This window comes from Hyaena hyaena, unplaced genomic scaffold (assembly GCF_003009895.1).
Source record: "Hyaena hyaena isolate Hyena2069 unplaced genomic scaffold, ASM300989v1 scaffold_53, whole genome shotgun sequence".
Lineage (NCBI taxonomy): Eukaryota > Metazoa > Chordata > Mammalia > Carnivora > Hyaenidae > Hyaena > Hyaena hyaena.
Window position 1 is genome coordinate 3021635 of NW_024080686.1, and position 16170 is coordinate 3037804.

At 49.6% G+C, this 16170-nt stretch overlaps 1 protein-coding gene across 6 annotated transcripts in view; it reads left to right on the forward strand.

Annotated features, from left to right (window-relative positions):
• The window catches only part of GREB1 (growth regulating estrogen receptor binding 1), a 149311-nt gene that overhangs the window by 51137 nt on the left and 82004 nt on the right, over positions 1–16170 (forward strand). Inside the window, exon 1 of one of the 6 annotated variants that reach the window (XM_039231044.1) lies at positions 9039–9246. The exons of the other annotated variants lie outside the window; for them this stretch is intronic. The gene's annotated coding sequence lies outside the window, so the exon portion shown is untranslated. Of the gene's footprint in view, positions 1–9038; positions 9247–16170 lie in introns of those variants that run through there. 6 annotated transcript variants of the gene reach the window in all.

The following is a 16170-nucleotide window of genomic DNA, read 5'->3' on the forward strand; positions in this document are numbered from 1 at the left end:
ACGCGGGGCTCGAACCCACGAACCGCGGGATCATGACCTAAGCGAAAGTCAGATGCTTAACCGACTAAGCCACCCAGGCGCCCCCTTTTTTTTTTTAATGTTTATTTAGTTTTTAGAGAGAGACACACAGTGTGAGCGGGGGAGGGGCAGAGAGAGAGGGAGACACAGATTCTGAAGCAGGCTCCAGGCTCCGAGCTGTCAGCACAAAGCCCGACACAGGGCTCAAACCCACAAACTGTGAGCTCAGCTGCTTAACCAACTGAGCCACCCAGGTGCCCCAAAGGCAGTTTCTTTTTAACAAGACCTCTGGGTGTTTCTTATGCACACTAAAGTTGCTCTCTGCCAAACAGCAAGAAAAGAACGTTACATTGTGTTAGATTTCAGGTTAATATTAAGTTAAATTTAAATGAAATGTTAAAATTATAAAGCAAGAATACGATTTCAGATACCAGTTACTTGGGGGCGGGGGGTGGGGTGTGGTAAATGAGGAGCTCACCAGGGTTTGGTTGCTATTATCTGATGTTGTTTTTCAACTTTTAAAAATTTTTAAATATTTTATCTATTCATTCATTCCATTGATTTATTTGGAGGGAGAGAGAGCAAGCAAGCTGGGTTGGGACAGAGGCGGGGCGGGGGAGAGACTCCCAAGCAGGTTCCACACATTCAGTGCAGAGCCCGATGTGGGGCTCGAACTCACAAACCATGAAATCATGACCTGAGCTGAAACCAAGAGTCGGACGCTTCACCGACTGAGCCACTCAGGCGTCCCATGATGGTCTTGTTTTTAAACTGGTGGAAGCCCAAGGCTATTCGTTGTATCATGAGTCTTCGTAACAAGTATCTTCAGGTATCTTCCACGTGTTCTTCTGTATCTGTTCAGATTTAATGATACATAGTTCCAAAAAAGAAAGGGGTTAAGAGGCGGGGATGGGAGCCATCTGGGAAGTTTCCTGGAGCGGCTAGGACCCGAGGCTGGCCTAGAAAGACCGTGAGCTTGGTCTTTGTGGAGCAGGGGCATGCCAGGTCTCTCTTGGGTCAGAGAAGTTGTGTCCGGGTCACCCCATCCCAGCTCTGAACTTTGTAACAACCCCCCCCCCCCCCCCCCCCCCCCCCCCCCCCCCGTCAGTCCATTTCCAGGGAGAAGGAATTCCATAGATGGGTGGGCTGGTGTTAAGGGGGCAGTTTCAGACGGGGACTCAGGGCTTGGATTCGAGGATCAGTCTGGGGACATTTGCTCCCCACTCAGCCCGCCAGTAGGGTGTCCAGTTTACCCCAGGAGAATTGTCACCTGAAATGCACGAGTAGCTGTTGAGCTAGAGCCAAAGACTGCTGCCAAAGAGACACTTAGCCTGAGGCTCCCTGTTTCAGAGGCTCCAGGGCCTGCCCGGTACGGAGTGGCAGCGTCAGGTCGGTGTGGCTGCAGCGCTTCGGCCCCCCTTCACCTGTTGCATGTTGCACAGCTCAGTATGGTGGGCTCTATCTTGATGGGCTGTCATGATTAGCATCCTCTTCTCCACCCCCAAAAGGCAGTTATACAAACTGCATGTGACCATTTGTAAAAAAAAAATTTTAGAAAATTTTTTAGAAAAAAATACAGAAAATTGGGAAGAAGAAAACATTTGTCTATAATTCCATTTCCTCAAACATCCACTGTTAAGATTTTCATGTATTCCCTTCCAGTCTTTTTTCTGCTGCATTCAAAAAAATTACAGTGCTGTTAGTTGTCAAGGATGTGAGTGATCTCACTTTCTATTCTTGTGTATGTTTTCTCTGCCTTCTGTTATGACTCTGCTTGTTTCGGTCCCTTAGCAGGTCATATTACACATGTAGAAACCATCCTTGCCAATGAGCCGCCACCAGCAGGAATAGAGTAGAAAATGTTACTTTATTCCTGGAGAGTTTAGCAAATATCACATATTCTGGGTCATTCATTCTGTTTTTTCCCTTACTTTGGGAAAGTTAACTGCCTGTAGGAGCACTTCTTCTATAAACACTTTCTTGGTGCTTATTTTATACTTGGTGCTGGGGAAACAGACGGGTAAGTTTCTAGGAACTCGAGTTGACGGGGGTTGGGAGATTCCATGCAAAAGATACTTCTGTCTGGTAAAACCCAAGACTGACCATTAATGGCTTCTGTGATTAGGGCTTGTTTCTGAGGGCCAGAGCCGATAATGTCTTTCCTCTGAGCAAAAGGCACAGAGCAAGTTATCTTTTCCCAAGCTTTATTTTAAAGTTCACCACAGACTTTCACAGTGGAAAAAAAAACAACAAAAAACCCCAAAAACACAACGTGCAGTAACTGGGTCATTCTGACCTAGAACCAACCAAAATACTTCTAATTACTGCAGCAGGCAGTGATGAATCATACCTTAGCAAGCCTGCCGCCTTTTCAGTCCTGTGCGTGCATAACCAGCCTCATTGTTTCACACCCAGTGAAACGTTTGCTCAAGCTTGTCTGGGTCCGTAGGAGAGAGGTTTGCAAACCTTCCTGGCCAAGGAGCCACAGCAGGTCTGTGCTCACGCAGTGGAAGGGAGGGTCTTTATGCTTTTGGAGTTTAAGCTTCCTGACAGCAGGGATGATGCAGGTAAAAGCTACTCTTTGTTGAGCACCTACTGTGTGCTAGGCAGCGTAAAGGTGCCTTATAGCCGTAGCGTCATTTCAGCCTTCCGACCTTGTGATACAAGTGTTATCATCCTCATGTTGCTGAGAAAACGGAGGCTCTTAGAAGTCACTCGACTACCCAGTGTAGCCTGGGCACCTAGCAAATGAATGAGTAAAGGACAGCTCCAAGCTAATTAAGGGCAAGGAAAGGCAAAAGAAGAGAACCTGGCCACTGGCCACCATGGGCCAAAAGAGGTGGTCCCCAAAGTTAAGGGGCTTTGTACCTTCCCAGTTATTACTTTTTTTTTTTTTTTTTTTTGCAATTTTTAAGCTCCAAATGAGAGGTGAAGTCAGGGAGGGAAGGGGATTTCAATGTAGGCTAGTAACATAGGACACAGATGAGGAAATAGATTTGTGAGCGGCAAAGACATTAGCTTGCCTAGTCCTAAGAAAAAGGAAATAAATGGACAAACACGTTAAGTGCCAGCCACTGCGCTGAATACTTTACTCCATTATCTTATTTACCCCTCGCAGAACCTCTTTGAAGTAAACCTTGTTATCTCTGTTCACGACAGAGAAAACCAGAGCTCAGAGAGTCAGGGAGTCTGTCCAAGGTCACACAGCTAACAAGCAGGTGGGTGAGGGGTGGCACGGGGCCCGGGGGCAAGCTTCACAGCTCCCCCTGAGACTTGGCTACTTTCTTGTAAAGCAAAGCCAGGAGTGAAACTTTCATTATGTATGCTTGAATTTTATTTTGTATCTGGCTGGGGGGTGGGGGGGTTGGGGAATGGATGATATGCAGATTTCTTTTATGCAAACAAAACCCAACAAGTGGCCTTCTCCCAGGAAGAGATTCTAGCTGCATCAGTGTGGGGAAAAGGTCAAGCAGGAGATGAAAGTTTTGGGGTCAGCAGAAATAACGCACTAGGAGCGACCGGTGCGTGATTCAGTGGTGGCGATCACATTTTCCAAACCAGAATCAGCCTGCCTTGCCCTTTGGGTCTTTGTTTAAGGATCAGAGAAACTCCTGAAATTAGTTTGTTTGCAGAAATAGAGTAATACATTATATAGTCAGTTCTACTATAATGAGACATATGCGTTCCTAAAATATCACTGCATCGTAAGAAATTGTACAATAAGGGGGTTATGGAAAAATCAGGGTGGTGGGCACGGCACTCAAAAAGTTCATAATGACACACTGAGGAAAAAAAAGAAAAAAATCCTATTAGCAAACGAAAGCACAGTTTTACAGATGCAAACTGGTTAGGAAATACACAAATACTACCATAAACGTGGAACTTTGCTGTGAAGTGTAAGATACACGAATGAAACTTTGTGTGCAGAATTGGGCACTGGAAGCCTTGCAGCTTGTGAGTTATGGTGAAGGAGGGAAAGGAGGGAGGTGTGGAATTGTGTGGAAGGTTCTAACACCAGATGGGGATGGGCGTGGCTCCTAGCACGAGCAGTGATTGGTGGTAGCTGGTCTGCGTGCGAGGGGTGCGTTTTGCTAATTGTGAAGCAGTGCTGTTGAGCTGGGCACCTTTTTTCTGCATTCACCTTAGTGTCTCTTGCACAAGAAATCACTTCTAAGCACACAGAAGATTCACCAAGTGGTCACATTGTTCTGTAATGTATCAGTCTGTTGGTATGAATTTGCAGTTTAAAACCCAGCATTATAGCAGAACTGACTGTATATAGGAACAACGTAACAGAGTGGCTAAAACTCTTGGCTGTGGAAATGCATGTGGCTTTCCCACCTTCTTCCTCCTCAGCTCCCCAGCAGCCATGGGTCCCTGCTACAGACTGAATGTTCCTGTCCTCCCCGAATTGGTATGTTGAAAGCTAAGCCCTAATGTGATGGTGTTAGGAGGTGGGGCCTCTGGGGTGCGATTAGGTCATGAGGGAGGAGCTTATGAATAGGATCAGTACCCTTATAAGAGACCCCAGAGAGCTGCCTTGGCTCTTCCTCTGTGTGAGAACACAGCAAAACGGCTGACCCAGGGAGCAGTTCCTCACTGTCACCAAATCTATGGGCACCTTGATCTTGGACTTCCAGCTTCCAGAACTGTAAGAAAGAAATGCTCTTTATTGAAGCTCCTCTCTGTGTGATGGTTTTGTTAATAACAGCCCAGAGGGCCCAAGACTGTCCCTCAGCTCTAAAACCAGAGGACGGCCTGGGTCACCTCGAAGGGCGCCTTCTCTGCACTGTTTGGTCTCTTGTTGAATGGGCTGGTGACAAAGCATGGCCCTCCCGTCTCTCAGAGGATAACAAAGTCATTGTGTTTTGTTTTGTTTTGATTCTCTTTGTATCCCTGCGTTTTCTCCTGGCTGTTCTGTTCATGCTTCAGTCCTTGGGATGCTGCGACCTCTGGATTTTCATGTGTGTGTAAGAAGGAGAGGGAAGGTCCTTTGTGGATTGGCAGGTGTTGCTTCCTCGGGTGCCCAGGACCAAATCAGCCGGTATCTGGAGCTTTCTGTATGCAAGACTATGTCTGTAATAGCGGGTCTACTTCCTAGTTGATTCTGTTTATATCAAGTTTGTGCGTTTTGCCTGGGGATGATGCCTGTGTCCTGATGCTCTGCGTGTGGCCCCAGGATGGGAGTGGAGGGGCCAAGTGCCGTGTATACAGTATTTCAGAGAAGTGCCCTATTTACAGTGCTGCTTCTCCACTTAACATATGCCAGAGTCCCGAGTCTCTTTTTTGTGGGACCATTTGGCTTCCTCTGGGTAAGCTCCACACCGCAGTCCCCTTTATCTGCATCAGCCACAAGTCTGTCTCTCGAGTCTGGCTTCTGGAGGTGTGTTAAACCTAATCAAAGAAGTTTAGCGGTCAGGCCTGTATGGGGAGGTCATGGCCATCGCATAAAAGAAGAGATGCTAGAACTGGGTTTTGAAGGATGAGTAGGAGTTCGTATCACAGATGAGGGGTGAGGACTTCCCAGGCGGACGAAACGCGCAGTATGCACAGAGAACGGGAGCCCTAACAAGACGGGGGGTGGGTAGGGGATGCACAGGCTTTGAGCAGTCAGCGTCTGGCAGCTGTGACAGTGAGCGTGTAACACCTCACCGTTTGTACAGGTAAAGCGCTTCTCAAGTGATGTGAAAAATACTCATGCAAACATTTTCTTAAGCGCCAAGGCCTATTTATTTGTTAACGGTGTTACCGTGATCTCCCGGACACTTTGTTGGACAGATGGAGACTCTTCTGCCTTTTGAGGGTCATCATGTCAGGCTTTGGAGGTCAGAGAGAAAGATAAAGCAGACACATCAGTCTCAGATGTTTGCGTTGGCTGCTTGTATGGGGACTGCGTCAGTGCTTGTCATATTTAATGTGCAGGGGATGTGGCTGGGGAGAATGGCATTTGATGTGGAATGGAAGAAAGGGGTTTGTGGAAAGGAGATGGATTGGCATTGAGAGCTATGGGGTTTGCAGACCTGCATTCAGAAGATCGGCTCACCCCAGAAACACCCCTACAGAACTGATGTGTTGAGCTCTCTCTCCTCCTTACACACCTCGACGATATTTTCACATCAAAAGCCTGTTTCTAAAAATTTTTTTTAATGTTTTATTTATTTCTGAGAGAGAGAGAAGAGACAGCGTGAGCAGGGGAGGGGCAGAGAGAGAGGGAGACACAGAATCCAAAGCAGGATCCAGGCTCTGAGCTGTCAGCACAGAGCCCAACACAGGGCTCGAACCCACGAACCGTGAAATCATGACCTGAGCTGAAGTCGGATGCTCAACCCACTGAGCCCCCAGGCACCCCTCAAAAGCCTGTTTTGACAGTAATGAAAAAGCATAATGGGTTCAAAGGTCCTGTGATGCAGCCCTAACAAAGACAAATTTTTCTTCGCTCATTTTCTCCTCATGATGGTGACAATTTACGTCCATTCACAAAGTCAGCACAGTATAGGAAAGATAACAGAAATCTTGAATTCTTTCATTTAGAGGCAATCACTGTAGACATTTTTCAATATATAAATATAAATATATATGTTAATTATATATAATGTATAATATATGTTACATGTAATATAGAGTAATACATAATCTATATTATATAATACTACTTAATACATTAATGTGATAATGTTAACATGGTATTACTAATATGTAAATATAGATGTGTTTTATATAACATATATAATATATATTACATAAAATATACATGTACATGTATATTTCTCCTATTTGTATTTTTATAACTATTTATTAAATGTTTGCTTATTTTGAGAGAGAGAGAAATAGAGCAGGGGAGGGGCAGAGAGAGAGGGAGAGAGAGAATCCCAAGCAGGCTCCACACCGTCAGCGCAGAGCCCAACGTGGGGCTCCACCCTGTGAACTGTGAAGTGAGATTATGAGTGGAAGTCAGGAGTCTGACGCTCAGCTGACCGAGCCACCCAGGAGCCCCGTATAACAATTAAAACTTTTTTGCTGCTGCGTGTTATATCCAACGTACATCCTCGTTATTTGAAAACTCTTTGTGTAGATAGCTTTTGTGCATGTGGGTATCGGAGACGACATTACATGTTCCTTTCTTGGTGGGCATTCCTGAAGTGTCCAGCTTCAGTGACCCGCCGTTACAGGCATCGCGCCAAGTGGCGGACGCTGCAGCGGGTCCTCTGTGCATGGTCACCAGGCCCGACTGCCTCCCCAGATGGACAAAGCCATGGTGCTGCATACGGCTTTGCTTGGACTCCCGGAGCCTCGCTCAAGCAAAACCACCAGGGGGTGCTGCCCTGGCCCTTGCTGGGAAGGTTAGGAAAGAGTGGGGTCTCTTCCAGCCCTTTTTAGGGAGACACTGCTCAGCCGGAGAAGGAATAGCTCTGTGATATGGGGCTTCTTCCTTCCACCCTGTAGCCCCTAGTACGTTTTGGGAACTGGACCTAGAAGCAGCTGAGAACTCTTTTTGCTGACTGAGGCACGGACAAGAATAATCCAGCCCTGGGGCGCCTGGGTGGCTTAGTCGGTTAAGCGTCCGACTTTCGCTTGGGTCATGATCTCGTGGTTCGTGGGTTCGAGCCCCACGTCGGGCTCTGTGCTGACTGCCGGCTCAGAGCCTGGAGCCTGTTTCAGTCTGTGACTCCCTCTCTCTCTGACCCTCCCCTGCTCACGCTGTCTCTCTCTCTCTCTCCTAGAAATAAATTAAAAAAAAAAAATTAAAAAAAAAGAATAATCCAGCCCTTTGGCCTTTGTCACAAAAGGTAGATGACACGGATACCCCTGGGTCACATCTGAGTCGTATTTGCAGGCAAAGAGAAGACCCCGATGAGAAGATAAAAATAAGTTTAGTTAAAGGTAGTCAGCTCCCATGATTTTGTTCCTTTCCTTCTTTAATTAGGATCAGATCAGGATTCTTAGATTTCAGAGTCTGTCACAACAGGGTCGTGTAGACAGCTGTGGCCAAGAGCTGGCGTTTTCTTTCCAGAGCAGAAGTGATTTCTTTAAAAAGAAATTTTGTAAAATGTTTATTTATTTTTGAGAGACAGAGAGAGACAGAGTGCAAGCAGGGGAGGGGCAGAGAGAGGGGGAGACACAGAATCCGAAGCAGCTCCAGGCTCTGAGTTGTTGGCACAGAGCCTAATGCGGGGCTTGAACTTACAAACCGTGAGATCATGACCCGAGTCGAAGTTGGATGCTTAACCGACTGAGCCACCCAGGCGCCCCAGAAGTGATTTCTTTCGTTCTTTTTTTAAAAAAAAAATTTTTTTTTTGATAGAGAGAGCGCCGGCGTGTGTGGGAGTGAGCATGAGCGGGGGAGGGGCAGAGAAGGAGACACAGCATCCGAAGCAGGCTTCAGGCTCCAGGCTGTCAGCAGAGAGCCGGCCGCCAGGCTCGAACTCACGAACAGTGAGATCATGACCTGAGCTGAACTCGGACGCTAAACCAGCTAAGCCACGCAGGCGCCCCAGAAGTGATTTCAGTATGAGAAGTCTAAGGAAGGTGTGCGTCTGTATCTCTCAGGGGAGCTTTCCTTGTTGGGGAGGGGGTGATCCTGGTATTCACGGGGTCCTTTTGAAGGGCACGTGCCTCCTTGGGTCAGCCCGGCACCCGAGGCCGACGGGGCTGCCGGCTTCCTGCGGGCAAAGCCGAGGCTCTGCTCCTGACCCTTTGTTCTCTGCGCAAGAGTACGCCGTTCCCCTCCAAGCACAAAACTTTCCTGTTGTTTAAAACGACTCCGTGTAACTGCTGGTGGTTAGCCTGACAGATTGGTATGTACCTGCGTGGAGAGCGCTCTGACCCAGCAAAACGCTCCAGTGCTAAGAAGACCGAGAACTGTGGCATTTGCCATCTGACCCAGCAGGAGCCCCAGGGGGCGGATGGAACGCGACTTGGAAGGTCGGCTGAAGTTTTTTTTTTTTTTTTTCCTCTGGTGGTTGTTGCAGCCCCGGGAGCAGATATTGGCTCAGACGCCTCTCCCCTGGCTGGCTTGGCTGCCACCGCTTCTCTGGGCAGGGGCCCGGAGCCAGGGTGTCAGGCTGACCGCGCCCGCGCTCTTCTCAGGGACATTAAGGGCTCCCCACGCGATCAAAGGCACAGCCCCAGGGAGGTGTCAGCCTCTGCAAGGGCTCCCTCTTTGCGGGGTACAGGCTGCCCTGGGCTGCTTTGTTTACGGGCTGCCTGAAAGGACCAGCTTTCCCTAAGGTACGGTGCCATTTGGCTTTGGGGAGTGCAGCGCCCCCGCTTGGGGTTGGAAGGGGTCGCGTTGGCTTTTTGCTTGTGGGAAAGAAAGCACTGGACTGTGGTCAGGCGGAGGATGGGAGAGCATAGCGCTGAGTTAGGTGCAGGTACGCCGAGTGACTTCCACCAGTGGCCGAGTCTTCTTATTTTATTGTTCGGAGTGGTATCTAAGGGGGTTGTAAGTAATTAATGCTGCACAAGAAATGGACACAGAAGCAGCAGTGGGTATAGTTAGGATATGATATGCTAAAGATACCATGTATATATCTTGTGTATTTTTTTTTAAATGTTTTATTTATTTCTGAGAGAGAGAGAGAGACAGCGTGAACAGGGGAGGGTCAGAGAGAGAGGGAGACACAGAATCCGAAACAGGCTCCAGGCTCTGAGCTGGCAGTCAGCACAGAGCCCGACGCGGAGCTCGAACCCACGGACCACGAGATCATGACCTGAGCCGAAGTCGGACGCTTAACTGACTGAGCCACCCAGGCGCCCCTATATCTTGTGTATCTTGTATACATGCATCATGTATAAAGACACAGCGCTTTTTGGGTCCTGCCTGGTTGTTTCTGGAGAAGAGTTTTTCAGTCGTTTGTTCTGCCCTGAAAATCTTTGCCTGGCTTTCTTCCGAAGGCACCTCGCCCCTATTCAGCCGTCACTGCCGCTGAAGGGACATACTGCTTTGTAGTTCCAGCGGAGAGAGCTTGGGGACGGTCTCAGATGAAGCGCTAGGACATTGTCAGCGGATGTCTGCACGGCTGGGGGTTGGGGGGAGACAGGACAGCCTCGTGGGAGAAGTCAATCCCTGGCCCCCCACCCCCGGCTTTTCTTCCTGAAGGAGCAACCTGCGGAGTTTATGGGTTCCTCTAGGGAAAATCGGAGAAATCTACATTAGAATGCCGTTTCCTGCCGGGAGGACTGTCAAAGAGTTTATAGGAGACCATTCCGCGGTCTGAATGCGTTTATGGCCACATCATATATTCAGGGCCGACTGTTCGGACACCCGCATTCTTCATGCGGGAGGGCCCCGCCGCGCCTGTGGAAATTACAGAATGAGGCTGAAACCCGCGGCTCCAGAAGGCTGTGCTTATGGTTTTTGTTGTTTGGGTTTTTTGAAGTTTTGGATGCAACTGGAAATGTCACCGTCGTCGTCTGGTGGCTGAAAGGCTCTTAAATTTTGCTGTAGGAAGAGCGGAGGAGCAAGGAACAGGTTCATGGCAGCTCAGATCAGAGCTGGGGTTTTGGGGGTGTTCTGGTGCAACTTTGGGGGGGGTGCTGTGTCGCTGTGGCCGGCTGGGGGCACGTTCAGCACCTTCCCGTGAGGCCCTGAAGGTCAGCAGGAGTCAAGGGGAAGGCTGTCAACCTGCGGGACAGGGAGCCTGCGGGCCGAGCGTCTGAGGTCTGCAGGGGTGTCGTGGATGTGATTTGCAGTGGAGTCAGACGGCCAACGGGAAGGAGACGGAGCCTGGCAGGCAGCTCTGGGAGGGTTTTCTCTCTCGGGGACTTGAACTCCAGGCTTTGACTCCAGAACACGGCCTCGTTCTTCTCTGCCATGGTCACTTGTCTAGTCAAGGACGGGACAGTGGGTACCAGACCCAGGAGACTTTGCTCACAGGAGGGGTGCGGCAGATGTCAGGGGGAGATGGGCGGCCCTCAAGGGCGGGGCTGGAGGGCCCCCAGCGCTGGGCACGCCTGAAGTCAGCTCCGCCTCCCCTCCTTCCTCTTCCACGTGGGGCTGGTCTTTGGGTTGTGGTGTATCACAGTGCGTCCTGTACACCTTCCTGCGGAAGCCCCCCTGAGATACAGCCTCATCGCGTCTGCAGAGTCCTTTCCTGGGTCCACACAGCTGACCCTCAGCACGTTGGCAGGGCTCAGTCTGAGCTGGCCCCTCGTCACCCTCCCTGACCGTATATGCCTACATCTGGAAGCACCCCTGTCCCCAGGCACACGATGGCGTGTCCCTGCTCCGGGCCAGGCGTGGGCGTACCGTCCACCTTCTGCCCAGAATCCCCTTCTTTCTTTGTAGCAAACTGGAGCCCATCCTTTCCGATTCAGCTTCTCGCGGAAGCCCTTTGAGACTGACCTGAGATAGAAACTTCCACTCTCTTCGGTCTCCCTCGAAGCCACCTTCTTGCCGCCACTCGGTGTGGTGCGCTCATTGCTCGCCCTTAGCTCCAAGCGGGAAGGCAAGATTTCTGCTCTATCTCCAAGTATTAAGCTTTTTACTTTTAAGGCTGAAAACCATGATTCTGAAAGAGGAAAGTTCTCCTCTTCACAGAGAGGGCAGAATAGGGGCCGCAAGGTGTCAATGTGTAGCTTAGGGCAGAAGTTGGTGCTGAGACCCCGCAGGGCTTCAACTGGGTCTTCTCTTGGAGCTGGGGGTGGCCTGGGTGGGGGGTCAGAGGACCCCAGCAGCCCGGGCAATTAGCACAGTCACCCACCCCTTCCTGGCTGGAGATCTGCTCTCTGAGAGAAAGCGCCCCGGACTCTGGAGGGAATGGAGAGATGGGTGAACTTGGCTGCTGCTCAACCCCCTCCCCGGGGGGGGCGGGGTAGGAGACACGCACCCTGTGGTCTTAGCAGGGTCAGCACCTGCGGGGGGGTGGGGGGGAGGGGACACAGGTACTGGGAGGGGTGGGGGGACAGAAGAGGGAGCGATGAGTTTGGCTCCGGTGTAAGCCCAAGGGAGCACAGGCCCCCACGGGGCCCTCAGCAGCAGTGTGTTCGTGAGGACAGAACAGAAGTGCACATCTTGTACCTGGGTGTTCGGCTGGGAGGGCTCCCTTCTGACCCTGCTTGGAACAGAAAGCAGTGAGGTGAGTCCAGGTAATGCCCGGGGCGTGGGGGGAGGGCAGTAGCTAGTATGCTTTCTGGAACGATTAGAGCAATGGCATCCTGGGGGGCCTGAATTAAAACCCCAGGTGTATTTACCTGGTACCGCTGGGTGTCAAATTCTGCACCCGACAGCTTTCAGATGGGACTGTGCTGCATTTCCACAGTCCTCGCTGTGACCGCCAGTGGCCCCTCCCCCACACCCTTCGTTTAGGAGGTATTTTGGGGGGCGGGGGGGGGGCGCTACAGTGTCCCAGGGGAATAAAGGGGAGACTAGAATAGTTCCTGCTATTAAGGAGCTTCAGGAGTTAATTTTTTTAAAGTTTATTTTGAGAGAGAGAGTGAGAGAGTGAGAGCAGGGAAGGGGCAGAGAAAGGGGGAGAGAGAGAGAGAATTCCAAGCAGGCTCCGCACTATCAGCCCGGAGCCCAATGCGGGGCTTGAACCCACAAACCATGAGATCATGACCTGAGCCGAAATCATGAGTCAGTCGCTTAAGCGACTGAGCTCCCCCAGGCGCCTCTTCAGGTTTTGAGAGAAGGGGGAGGAGATCCATAGAGCCCGGTGCCTGCTTGGGCCGGTGTCTCAGTCGGTGCCCCCCTAAAGGAAGCCAGAGGCTTAACGACTTTTACAGGAGTGCAGCGAGTCAGATGGAGGCCACATCTCCGCTTGGCATCTAGCAATGAGAGCCGTGGGCAGTTAATTCCCATTTTACGCAGGTAACTAGAGTTTACCAACATCCGTGTGCCAACTCCCTCCATATGTTCGTCTGTTTGGCTCTCCTTCAACTCCGGAAGGTAGTTCTTCATGTCACAAATGAGGAAACGGTGGTCCAGAGAGGTTAGGTAACTTGCCCAAGGTCACACAGCTTAAAAACAGCATAGCTATGAATTAAGCCTTGGGTGGCCCTCATCCAAAGTACATGGTTTTTACCAGCCAGCAGGCAGCGGATTATGAACGCTTTGTAAGGTCCAACTTTGAGCAATTGTTTGAAGTTGGTAAAGTGCAGCTTTCCTGAGAGGCTTATTAGAACTGAAAGGGAGCTGCGAGTCCTTCTCTGAGAGCCGCGCTGGCTTCCATCTAACCGGACAGAATGACAGAGGACCAGAGGGCTTGTTCTCAGCACGTCGTGGGCCTCTGTCTCTGCGCGCAGGGACTGAGCCAACAGCTCCGAGCATTTGGGAGGGGAGCCGGATGGGACACGTGTGCCGCAGGCGAGGTGTCGGCTTTATGTTAACGAGCAGAATGTCGTGTGCGCAGCACCCCGGGGTACACACAGCTGCGCGTTATCTTAGGGGGTGTGTGCTCGCCCCTCCCGGGACTCCCAGCCTGTTCACATATTCGGGCAGAGGCGCCTCCTTACTTGACCGAGCACAGCACAGTGTAACGTGCTCCGAAAGGAATGGGACGGGGCGCCTGGGTGGCTCAGTCTGTTAAGTGTCCGACTCCGGCTCAGGTCGTGATCTCACAGTTTGTGAGCTCGAGCCCCGCATCGGGCTCTGTGCTGACAGCTCAGAGCCTGGAGCCTCTTTCAGATTCTGTAACTCCCCCTCTCTCTGCCCCTCCCCTGCTCATACTGTCTCTCAATAATAAATAAAAAACATTAAAAAAAAAAGAGGAAGAAAAAGAAAGGAAAGGGGAATAACTAGAGGCCCAGAGGTTAGCTGGACACACGTCTCCGGGTTCCCCAGTAAATGTCCGGGAGCCTTTGAAGATAAATGGATTTTCTGCCTCTTGGGCAAACCGTTTGATCTTCTATTCTGCAAGGGGAAAAGAAAGGAAGGAAGGAAAGAGAAAAAGTCACTGTGCAAGGAGAGGCAGAGCTAGAATATTTTCTTTTGAATGGGCTGGAGGTTGAGGCTCCTGCTTTACTCTCCAGGGGACGGCCAATCAGGCCGACAGGCGGACACTGTCCAGACCCCCCACCCGCTGGCTGCTGGTCACTGGTTTGCTTTGCCTGCCTCTCGGGGTGGTGGTCTGTCCCCCCCCCCCCCCCCCCCCCCCCCCCCCCCCCCCCCACCTCCCGCAGACCTGCCTCCGGCAACATTCTTAGAATGCTCTCGGTTTCCGTTGTCTGGCTAGAAACATGTCTTTTTAAATGGGGCTTTTCATTACGGAGGCGTTATTTTCTGGTTCTGGCAGCCCCCCCACCCTCTTCTCCGTTTGGTCAAGCACCTTTAAGAAAGAGCCTAAGGCAGTTTTTTTTCCTAAGCAAAAGTTTTAGTGTGGCTGGGCAGTGAATGCCATGAAAAACCCTCAGCAACTTTAAAACACTCTCCTTTCTGAAGTCACCGGCTTCCTTGACAGCAAAGATTGTCATACTCCGGCCCATCGTTGGACATTCTGAAACTGTCCAAAATGCAGGGCCTTGGACAAGCCACTTAATCTCACGCTGCCTCTGTTTCCTGAAGTGAAAAGAGAACCATGCCATGTGGCTTTTAGAGCCGTGATGAAAATGATGTAAACCAAGAAAAGAGGCTACACAGAGTGGCCCTAATAAATGATAGCTGCTATTTTGATTATACGATGTTCCTGGGGCTTACATTGCTAAAGGAAATAACAAGGATGTGAAAACAACAAATGCCTTAAATCTCAGACCCCGCATCCTCATCTGCAAAATGAAGATAATGCTTTTGTCACAGAGGCGTTAGCACACAGTAGCTACTAAGCAAATACTGGTTTTCTTGCTTTTTAGATCAAACTTGGGTCTCTCTCCACATACATATATATGGATTTATAAGTTGCATCCACGGACCGCAGTATAGAGTCTATATTATAAACATTCTAAATACATTATCTACATTCTAAAACACAGACTGAAAAATAATTAAAACGAGGAGATGAAATAGCTAAACACTGAAGGTTTTCTAAAAATATTAAAACATTTTTCTTTTAATGTTTAATTTATTTCTGAGAGAGAGAGAGAGAGACACAGCGTGAGCAGGGGAGGGTTGGAGAGAGATGGAGAGACAGAATCTGAAGCAGGCTCCAGGCTCTGAGCTGTCAGCACAGAGCCCAACGCGGGGCTCAAACCCACGAACCGTGAGATATGACCTGAGCCGAAGTTGGACACTTAACCGACTGAGCCACCCAGGCGCCACTAAAAATATTTTTCTAAACATTTATTCATTTTTGAGAAACAGAGCATCAGTGGGGGAGGGGCAGAGAGAGGGAGACGCAGAATCCGAAGCAGGATCCGGGCTCTGAGCTGTCAGCACAGAGCCCGACGCGGGGCTTGAACTCACAAACCCTGAGATCATGATCTGAGCAGATGTTGGAGGCTTAAACGACTGAGCTGCTCAGATGCCTTGCATTTTAGTTTTTAAACATAGCCTTCAGTTTTTCATAAGGGTGAATATGAACACAGTCTAAAAAGTTACAATTGGGGCACCTGAGTGGCTCAGTTGGTTGAGCGTCCGACTTCGCCCCAGGTCATGATCTTGCATTTCTTAGGTTCAAGCCCTGCATCGGGCTCTGGGCTGACAGCTCAGAGCCTGGAGCCTGCTTCCGATTCTGTGTCTCCCTCTCTCTCTGCCCCTCCCGTGTTCATGTTCTGTCTCTGCCTCTCTCACAAAAGTATATAAAACATTAAAAAAAATAAATCATTATTAGAACCTTAAATGGGTCAGCCAATTATAACCTTAAAATGAAAAACACCTACTTCTACTCTGGGTCTTGCTGCCTACACACAACTGTCTTAATTTTTTAGTTTTGTGTTTTTATCGTTTTCTGGAATTTACCACTTAAATTTACAAATAGTAATGTGTGCTACAATTGTTAATCTCTAGACCATCTTTTCATTTCATTTTCATTTCATTGTCATTTGGACTGTGGCTTTCTTTCTCAGGCCTCCTCCCTTCTGCCCCTAAAACAAACCGTCGGATGCACGCTCGACTTCCCTTTACCCCTCCTTCCAAAATCCTTTGATCACAAGCTTCGTTTGAATCTGTACTCAGCATAGACTTACAGCTACAGTTAACTTAAGTTTCTAATTCCTGTGCAACATCTTATGTTTCGTGCAGCCACTAATTGTCTCTATTTTTGTTCACTTGAGTTTTTG